Raw genomic sequence first — 10,945 nt, 5'->3', positions numbered from 1 at the left:
ACACGCGCGTCTCCCAGGCCGGACTGGAGCAGAGAGTTCAAGGACTCCACCCGCCCGCCTACCTGCTGTGAAGTGTGAGTACAAGCGGACGATGAGAGGGGCCGTCCAAGCAGCGCGCTGTCCCCAGAATGAATAAATAGAGAGCCCGGCACCACGTGGGACGTCTACACACGTTCCCCGGCCGGCGGCCATCTTGAAGTCAGGCGGACTCTCAGACGCCCCATGCGAATAGGCCCGGGCGGCCATTTTGAAGTCAGGCAACACTGAAAACCTCAACAAGCACAGGCAAATACAAAAAAAAAACAAAAAAACGAGGGAAACTACTTGAATAAAGCGCAAGATTCCACGAAGGATTCCCTGGGCCTGCACTGCGCTGACGCTGCGCGCATCACACGTGCACCACGATGTCGAACCATGGGTCCCCAGCTCGCTCACCAGCGCGCCAGGATGCGAAGCCGATCATCATGGGGCTGTCGCACCTGCGCCCCCCAGAACCCTTAGCGCTCGTGGTTGGGAGCAGCATGGGCCCTCGCTGGGAAGAGTGGATTGAAGACTTTGAGGACTACATTAAGGGCTCGAAGGTGATAGGGGATGAGGATCAACTGATCGCACTTCGGAACCTCGTGGGCAAGGACATCAGCAAGATGATAAAGGAACTTCCTGCCGCAGACGCGGGAACGTATGCGAGTGTGCGTGCAGCCCTGGATCGAAAGTTCGTGCACAAGAAGAACGTGGACTACGAACGTTACGTGTTCCAAAGAGCGCGACAAGAAAAGGATGAGGTCATGGGCTCATACATCACAAGGTTGCGGCGACTGGCGCGCCACTGTGAGTTCGACGAGTTCTCGACGGACGATGCCATACGCCTGCGGGTGATTGACGGCTGCCAGTCAGAGACGCTACGCAGAAAACTACTAAAAAAAAGTCACACGTTGGATGAAATAGAAGAGATCACAAGGCTCCATGATCAGACTGAAGAGCAAGCCAAGACCATGGAGGCAGGACGCGTGGATCGCAAGGAGGTAGTCTGTCAAGTGCGCACCGACCGCCCTCGCCGGGGGTCGAGAGAACAGGAACGACAAGCTCGGCCGCCGTCGAGACATCACCGCCACCCTGGCCATCGGCGGCCTGACTCAGGGAAGAAAAGCAGGCGTCAAGATTATGGGAGGACGGCGCCATTAAGAAGATGTTACCGGTGCGGGTACGACTTCCCACACATCGGAGCGTGCCCGGCCCTGGGACAGAAATGCCACAAGTGTGGTCGCAACAATCACTTTGAGACCATGTGCGGGGACTACCGCCGGGAGAAAGAAAAAGCCTCCACGCGGTCACCAAGGGGTGAGACGCGCCGCCATCACGCGCGAGCGGTACGAGACCGCCGGAAGTCTTCCTCCAAGTCCTCCCAGTCCAGCAGGGAGTCGCGGTCCTCAAGGTGGTCTAGAAGATCACCATCCAGAGACTCCGATTCACCTTCAAGTGAACATGAGTATTCCGTTGAATATGCCAACATGATCGCCGATCCAGACCAGCTTAAAAAATACCCTCGGCTGGACATCAGCGTTGGCACGCATCCCACAAAGTTCGTGATGGACAGTGGGGCATCCCTCAACTACATCCCAGTGACAGAATATAAGAAGATGAACCCTCGGCCTCGACTCACTCCCGCACACGTGCGTGTCTACACCTGGATGTCCAGGAAGCCGCTCCCTTGCCTTGGGAAGTTTTCAACGACACTGAGGCATCAAACAACATCTATTCTGGCCGTGATTCACGTCATCGAGGGACCGGAAGCAGACTGTCTCCTCAGCCTACCGACTGCTGAACGGTTGAAACTGGTGGAGATCCTGTACCGCGTCAACAGTGACAATGACACCATCCACAAGTTCCCAAGGCTGTTCTCGGGACTCGGCAAAATGAACAGAGGCCAGATCCGCCTCCACATAAATGACCAGGTCCGCCCGGTTGCCCAACACCCGCGGAAGGTACCGTTCCACCTCCAGCAAGCGGTGGAGGATGAGCTGCAAGACCTGCTGGACGCCGATATCATCGAACGAACAGAGGGCGCCACACCGTGGGTTTCTCCAGTCGTGATAGTACCGAAGAAAGGAACACCAGGGAAAGTACGACTCTGTGTGGACATGAGAATGCCCAACACAGCCATTGAGAGAGAGCGTCATCCAGGACCCCACTTAAGTGACATGATCGCCGCCCTCAATGGGGCGAGGGTGTTTTCTAAATTGGACCTAAACAAAGGCTACCATCAACTGGAACTACACGAGAGCTCCCGCTACATCACGACATTTGCAACACACCTAGGGTTGTTCAGATACAAGAGACTAAACTTTGGCATTTCATCAGCCGCGGAAATATTCCAAGAAGCCATCCGGCAGACAATACATCACATCCCAAATACGCTGAACTACAGCGATGACATTCTAGTCTACGGGGCGACACTCCAAGTCCACGACACGGCCCTAGACAGGGTTTGCCATGCTCTCCTGGAAGCCAACCTCACGCTCAACAGGGAGAAATGCGAGTTTCATCAGTCGCAACTGAAATTCTTTGGCCACATCTTTTCAGGAGCCGGAATGCAACCAGACCCTGCCAAAGTGAGTACTCTGAACAGCACCAAGAGTCCACTTGATGTCAGTGATGTGCGGTCTTTCCTCGGCATGGCGAGCTACTGTTCAAGGTATATTAAGGACTATGCCACAATCAGTCACCCACTTCGCACGCTCACCAAGCAAGGACAGGCATTTGAGTGGACTCCCGAATGCGAGCAAGCATTCCAGGACATAAAGAGAGCTGTGGGCACGGTGGAAAGCCTGGCCTATTTCAGCCCGGATCGCAAGACAGAAATAACAGTGGACGCAAGCCCCGTTGGGCTGGGAGCCATCCTGGCTCAATATGACAAGGACACGGACCACCGTCACATCGTGGCGCACGCCAGCCGGAGCCTCTCCGACACGGAGAAGGCCTACTCCCAACCGGAAAAGGAGAGCCTTGCGGTGGTGTGGGCGTGTGAGCACTTCCACGTGTTCATCTACGGGAAGCATTTCACCATGGTAACAGACCACCAGGCGCTCGTCACCATCAATGGCAACCCCCGGTCCAAAATGCCACCCCGCATCGAGAGGTGGGGACTCCGTCTGCAGGAATACACGTTCACAATCGTGCACAAGCCAGGGAAGGCTGCCAACCCGGCCGACTATATGTCGCGCCACCCGGAAGACTCGCAGCGTCACACACCGTCCATGGCAGACGAGTATATCCATTTTGTGGTGGACCAAGCGCGGCCACCGGCGGTCCCCCTAGAGGCCATCCTGGACGCCACCCAGCAAGACACCATGCTGCAACAGGTGATCCGAAGGGTCCGAGCGAACAGGTGGCGGCACGAAGAGTCGGAGGACGGGAGGGGTGATACCGCAAAGCGTCAGGAGTGGCAAGCATTCCGGAATGTGTGCGAAGAACTATCTGTTACACCCGATGGCCTACTGTTGCGAGACAACCGAATTGTAATACCCCAGCAACTGAGACAGGGAGTCGTCAACCTGGCACACGAAAGCCATCGAGGAGTAGTCACAACGAAAAGAGCACTTCGTGAACGTGTCTGGTTCCCCTTCCTAGACAAAATGGTAGAGCACACTCTAAAAGACTGTCTGCAGTGCCAGGTGGTAAGGCAAGGAGACCCGCCCGCTCCACTTCAGATGACGCCCCTGCCACCAGGAGTATGGCAAGAACTGGCCATGGATTTCTACGGCCCCATGCCGTCGGGCAAGTACGTGTTAGTTATAATAGATGAATACTCAAGGTTTCCCATCGCCCGGTTCGTCCCATCCACCAACGCAGCTGCCACGCTCACCATCCTGGATGAAGTCTTTGCAGCTTGGGGCATACCCACGGAGGTGAAAACAGACAATGGGCCTCCCTTCAATGGCCGGGAATTCAGTGACTTCCTGACGCTCATGAATGTGCGACACCGACGGATAACACCACTATGGCCGCAGGCCAACGGCACAGCGGAAAGATTCATGGCCACTCTCAAAAAGACATTCCAACAGGCTGCTCTGGACAAGAGAGACCCGCAGGCAGCCCTCAATGATGTACTCCGAGCATATCGGACGACACCGCATGCCACCACAGGCAAATGCCCGGCTACACTCATGTTGGGACGTCCGGTCAGGACCCGGATACCCACCTGGGAGGGAGCGCTGCGACCCATTTCTCCCAACCGTGTCCATCGGGAAGTGGAAGCCACCGATAAAGCTCGCAAAGAAAGCATGAAGGCGTACGCAGATGGCAGGAGACGGGCTCGTTCTCTCTCGTTCCACGAAGGGGACTGCGTGGTCGTTAAGCAGGAGCAATCCAAGAAGACAGACAGCAGGTTCAGAGCGGAACCTCTGACGGTCACTCGTCAGAAAGGCACCATGCTGACAGCGGAGTCAGACAACAGGCGCGTAACCCGAAATGTGTCTCACTTTCAGAAGTGCAGCCCAGCTCTACAAGAGGCACTTGAGTCGCGAACTACACCTTCAAAAACTCAGCAACCTGAAGCACAGAGCAATGGTGGCAGCCTCCCGGGGCAGATACCCGGAGCCGAAACGACTACAGTGCCTGAAGGCCGCACACTCCGACAACGACAAACGATCCGTCAGCCCAAGCGGCTGATTGAGGAGATGTAACTCTTGGTGACTCTTTTCTTTGCTAACAAAGGGGGAGATGTAGAGATGAGGGGTCTAGTGGTTGCGTGGGCGGAGCGGTATGGGTGGAGAAAGGGGAGGACTGCGGGGACAGGAAGAGGCGGAGTGGTAGGACAGGTCGGCAGTTAAGGGAGAGTCATGCTGGTGTAAGGAGAAAGAATAAAGTATCCTAATGAGAACCCTCTGTGTCCGTCGTCATTGCGACTGAGTGGACACGACAATTGGGGTGCCAGGACCCAGGTTCAGTACACGTCACAAGAAGATGTTTCCCAGTTTATGAAGAGAATGTACTTTCGTAAAATCCCAGTTCAGCACCATAAGAGCAGGCCACCCGTGCGTTTGTCTTGAATGTGTCAGTGCTTGTTTTATGGGTCTCTTGCTGCTTGAGTTCGCAAAATGTAGAATTGTGGCGTCAAGTTAGTTTGCGACTTCGCCAGATGAGCTTTCCATTATAAATGGTGATCCATTCGTATGCCGAGGTAGCCATGTTTTAACTCGCTTAGTTGGTTTACAATAAATCCTGAATGTTAACAATAACTTTGATTTAGGATTAATTATCATATATTTTTCTCTTTATTGATTATTAACGTCCGTTCCTTACAGAATAGCTCGAAGCCTTCCAAAAGTCGATGCATTGATTTTTCGGTACGCGCTAATATTACTGCATCATCTGCAGCCAGCGGGATCTGAATATGCCCCCTCTCCAATATCGGAACATGGAGACCTTGGGGCATATCAACAACAACCGCCGATAATTATCGCTAAGCGCACTTAGCGCTAGGATAATTATCGCCGGCTAGCGTTGATTTTTATCGCTGATATAGCGTGCTATTAGCAACGCTTATCTCAATAGCGATAAAAATCTTCACGCTAAGTGGCTAACGTGAGATTATCGCTGGAAACCCAGCGATAATCTCACGTTACCTTGTTGATAGGGACAGACAAACTTAGCCATGATATCCTCCTTCCATAGGATATCATGGCTAAGTCAGAAAAATACCAGACATAAAAAAGCAGCGTTAACCGCGGTTAGCGCTGCTTTTTTTGTCTCTAACAGGGTTAGCGATATTCTTGATAATAGGAGAAATGTCTCTTAGCGACATTTCTCCTATTATTTTAGTCTGGAACGCCCCCTTTGCATCTCATTAGAGATGCAAGGGGAAGCGTAGAGTAAAAGGGTGCTAACATGCAAATTTGCATGTTAGCACGCTTTTGTTGATAGGGTGCTAGTTTTATCTCTGCTTTTTTGGCTTTTAAAGCCAAAAAAGCAGAGATAAAGCCCTTGTTGATATGCCCCCAAGATCCCCGAGAGAATCAGTTCCAGTGATGTGAATGTTGAATAAAGCCGGGGCAAGTCCGCAACCCTGCCCAACGCCAATGTTTATTTCAAACTTCTCCGTGCATTCTCCTTTTACACCGAATCTTCCTCTGGAATGGTTGCCGCGGGGCAGATCCTTTCAGATACTCAAATAGTTGCTTGGGAACCTCCTCCTCCAGAAGACTCCGAAGGACGGAGCGGCGACGGAATAGAATGCTGTTTTAGGACTCCAAAGACCAAGAAGAGCGGGGAGTTTCCAGGGACACGTACTTCATACAGGTCATGTACAGCCTCAGAGCCTGGTCGATTCTACTTTGGCCTTTTCAGGATCCGGCCTGAAGGTTGGAGAGAATATCGCTCTCCTCTGTCCAGGTCTCGAGTCGTGACTGTAAGAGTTTCCCAAAGATTTTCCAGATGTTGTCTAGTAAGGAGCCGATAGTTGGAGGGGTCATCTCTCCCTCTTTCTTGTGAATCACCACAGTTATGGAAGACTTCCATGATTCTGGACCCACACCAAGAGTCATTACGGTGTTAAATAACGCTGTTAAAGACCCTGAAGCACTGACCGTCTGAACTGGTCCTCTCCTCTGAATCCATGCAGTAACGCCTCGCGAAGGTGTGGAGGAGGGAAGCCCATGTCACCGCACAGTAAATCTCAGCCACAGGAACACCCCTGACAACTGCTGATGCAGAGGACTCTGCTCTGGGGGACTGAGTGCAGATTCCCTCAGTCAGTTCCTTGGTGATGCACAAGATGATGCAATGAGATGAGGTCCTCTTCTGGGCAGAGGTGCCCTTCTTGCAGCCTCTACAGTCCGCACCTAGGGTCAGTATAAAAATAGACTTCCTTTTGGGGCTCTTACTGATGAGATCTCGTCTCCTTTGGGGGTAGAAGGGGGGAAGGGTGACAGATCGCCTCAGATGGAAAGAGGTCACCACCTTGGGAAGGAGATGCAATGAGATGAGGTCCTCTTCTGGGCAGAGGTGCCCTTCTTGCAGCCTCTACAGTCCGCACCTAGGGTCAGTATAAAAATAGACTTCCTTTTGGGGCTCTTACTGATGAGATCTCGCCTCCTTTGGGGTAGAAGGTGGGAAGGGTGACAGATCGCCACAGATGGAAAGAGGTCACCACCTTGGGAAGGAGAGGCGATGTAGTTCTGAGGAATGATTCCTCCAGGAAGATGCACCCTCAGTGCCTGTAACTCACTGATGCGCCTCAACGAAGTGATGCTATAAAGGGTACAAAGGTATGCCCAAACTGCTAGACCAGGAACCTGGGGCAACAGCAGATAACAAGCGACAATGCTTCGCTGTAGACTGATTTCTGAAAAATACCACCTCGATGACAGTGCGGATGCCACCGCTCTCCACGAGCGGTCCATTCACCAGAAATGTACAGTTTCAACATTTGCTGACATGACTTCGACAATTTGGAAAATACAGTTCAAAAGAAACAATAGAACAATCACACTTGATTCAATTTATTCACAGATTTTAGTAAATCAGATCAGCTATAATAGTGAAATAAAGTGCTCAAGATGTGGACAGGTGCTCATCTGAATAAAGAAGTGAGGGGTGCATCGAGACAAAGTGAAGACGTATGACTCGACTCCTCGAGTGACTTACAGGCGCTCTAGACACTCCAATTCATTCTATGGTTTGTAAATTGTCTTAGTTCAGAATAAGTCTACAGCGAAACATTGTTGTTTGATGTATATCATCGAAATAATAGCATCACAATAACAGTGTACAGTATCAGTAACCATAGCTGGTAATTGTGGAGGGGCTCGGAAATGTCAAAACAAGTCCATTGACTCATAAGAAAGGGAATAGGAGCAAAGATATGAGCCAGTCCCATAAAAAATCTGACTAGGATTGGAAATTGCATGAGGCATGCTGAACTGGGCAGCTATGTATCCTTCGCCTACGGCACAACTCTGCAGCACCAGCGACAGAGCACAATGGAAACCTTCCGAAAGGAGCGCCTTTGAAGGGTCCACGTTATAATCAACACTCCAGACCATTTATGAGTTTTATCTTTCAGAATAGACTGACTAGGTGGAGGGGCAACAAGCTGACGAAATTACATCGACCAATCCATTGGCAGCTGGAAGGCGGTCCGATGCCCCCTTCAATCTCTAGAAATTATAGTGGAGGCTCTGCAGGGTGAGGTGCGGGTACCATCCCTGTCAATCACTGGACATAAATGTGGAGGCTTTGCAGGGTGACGTGCGGGTCCTGAGCCTCTCAATCTCCAGACATGAAGGTGGAGGCTCTGGAGGTTGAGGTAAACGTCCTGCCTCTCTCGATCTCCAGACATGAAGTCTGAGGCGCTACAGGGCGAGCGTAGGTCCTGCCCCTCTCGGTCTCCAGACATGAAGGTGGGGGCTCTACAGGGCGAGCGCAGGTCCTGCCCCTCTCAATCTCCGGGCATGAAGGTGGAGGCTCTGGAGAGCGAGGTGCAATTCCCGCCTCTCCAATTGGGAAAGAAGCTCTCCCCTGAGAGGCAGACGGAGCAGGTGGCACCAGGAGAGGCTCAGACGGTCCACATACTACACTCTTCTGACCAGTGATGGGTGGTAAGAATTGCTTCAGACCAGTCATGGTGAATATTCCTGACAACTGGAGGAATTAAGGATATGGGAAAAACAGTGTAGTGAAGTGGAAAACTCCACCTCAACTGAAATGTGTCCCCCAACATTTCCCATAGTGTATTCTGGAGGAAACACAATTGTGGACAATGGGCATTATCACAAGCTGCAAATCGGTCAACTTGAGGGGGGTCCCACAGGGCTAACATGTTCTGCGCCAGAATCCAAAAGGAGATGCCGCTCGTGGTTGGCAAGATGAAGCCAACTCAGGCTGAGAGCTGACCAGATGGTTAGCACCTAGCCAGGTCCCATGCTGGTGCAAGTAGAACCCAGAGACTGGCACTTTTGCGCCGCCAGAACTTCACTTTTTTGGTGTTCCAGTGGCGCAATGTGCCACTGAATATTTAAGAGGCCACATAAAGCCGCTTCACATGGCTTTTCATGGCTTTATAAATATGTGCCCCTTTCACGCAGAACACTGCATGAAACGGGCATTCCATGGGTGTTGCTGCGGGTGTACCCACACAACACTCATGGAACCTGACGCATTCCCAGATTTACGAGAAATTGTGAACCAGCTAATACGTCAGAATCTAACACCACCCCAGGGGTAGCGTTAGGGAGGCGCAACAAGGAGAATTATTTTTATTTCTCCTTGTGCTTTCCTGTTTTTTATGTGTGCTGCATTCTGCAGCACACACAGAAAAAGGAAATTGCCTCTAGTGATTGACTTTGTGCTGGAAGGTCTCCCTTCCTGCACAAAATCAATCACCCCGCAACGCAGGCACCCTTGCATTGCACCATGGAGAAAGGGTGCCTGTATTGGCGCATGGCAGCCCATTGTTTGCCTGCTCTGGGGAAAAGGACAAGAATGCGCTTTATCACATAGATACGGCGCATTCCTGTCCTTTTGTTCTGATGTGGAGCAGTGCAGCAAGATTCCTTGTGGTGCTGCCCTACCCAAAACCTCATAAATGAGGCCCAGATTCTCTGGGCTTCCTAACTGAGGAGGAGAGACCTCCAGCAGGAAGGCATTGGATTGACTGAATCCAGTCAAATGTGAACTAGAAAAAGAAGAGATCACATTCTTTGGCCACATATACACCGACACAAGAAGTTTGGAAGAAAGAGCCAGACCACCTGTAGGATCATGAGACCACCATGAGCCAGACCAGATTACCCAACCCGTAGGATCATGAGACCACCATGAGCCAGACCTGATTACCCCACCCGTAGGATCATGAGACCACCATGAGCCAGACCAGATTACCCCCCACCCATAGGATCATGAGACCACCATGAGCTAGACCAGATTACCCCACCCGTAGGATCATGAGACCACCATGAGCAAGACCAGATTACCCTCCTCCCCACCCATAGGATCATGAGACCACCATGAGCTAGACCAGATTACCCCACCCGTAGGATCATGAGACCACCATGAGCAAGACCAGATTACCCTCCTCCCCACCCATAGGATCATGAGACCACCATGAGCTAGACCAGATTACCCCACCCGTAGGGTCATTAGACCACCATGAGCCAGACCAGATTACCCTCCTCCCCACCCATAGGATCATGAGACCACCATAGCGTTTGAGCAAGAAGCAACTGCTAAATGCAGACATTCACTGTATCAGAAGTCCACAGTGACGGGTAGAGGAGATGTGGTCATGGAGTGACTTGCACGTATCCTCTTCCTCTAGCATTCTCTTTTTTTGTGTTTTCTTTCCTTTCATTCTTCTCCTTCCTGTCTGTTTTCCTTCTTCCCCACACCCCGCCCGATGGCCCTAAATTCTTTTATTTGTCAACCAAGGGGTAAAATGTTGATTAGAGCTTAATTTGAGCCGGTGGTCGCAGGTGGGGCCCATCAGCACTCTCCTTTTGGGGGCCGGCACTTAATTTTCCTCATCAGACTTTGACCTATAACGAGGGAGTGAAAAACACACGAGGGGGAAGAAAGAGGAAGAGAAAGATGAAAAAAGTGACAAAGTGAAAAAGCAAGGACCTACAGGAGTGAGATAAAGGAGCAGAGAGTGTCTGGGGGTGGATTAAACATCCATGAGTGGAATCAAGACTGCGCAGCCTTAGTATTCAGCACCCGACATTCAATAGTGCCGGCTGTGGTGCTCCTGAGCACAACTTCTGGCCCGGCTCTCATTCTTTTACAAATTAAGTACCAGATATAGTAGTGTACAGCGCAGGGCAGCAGGACCCTGCATTAAAAGAGAGTTGTCCCTCCCCAGACACCTGGACATTACTGCTGAGGGGGGAGGGAACAGAAAGGAGGGGGATTATTCGAACGAGAAAAAGTGACACCCCCGCTCCAGTGGTAG

This window comes from Triturus cristatus, chromosome 4_2 (genome assembly GCF_964204655.1).
Source record: "Triturus cristatus chromosome 4_2, aTriCri1.1, whole genome shotgun sequence".
Classification (NCBI taxonomy): domain Eukaryota; kingdom Metazoa; phylum Chordata; class Amphibia; order Caudata; family Salamandridae; genus Triturus; species Triturus cristatus.
Note: the sequence above shows the minus strand (reverse complement) of the source record.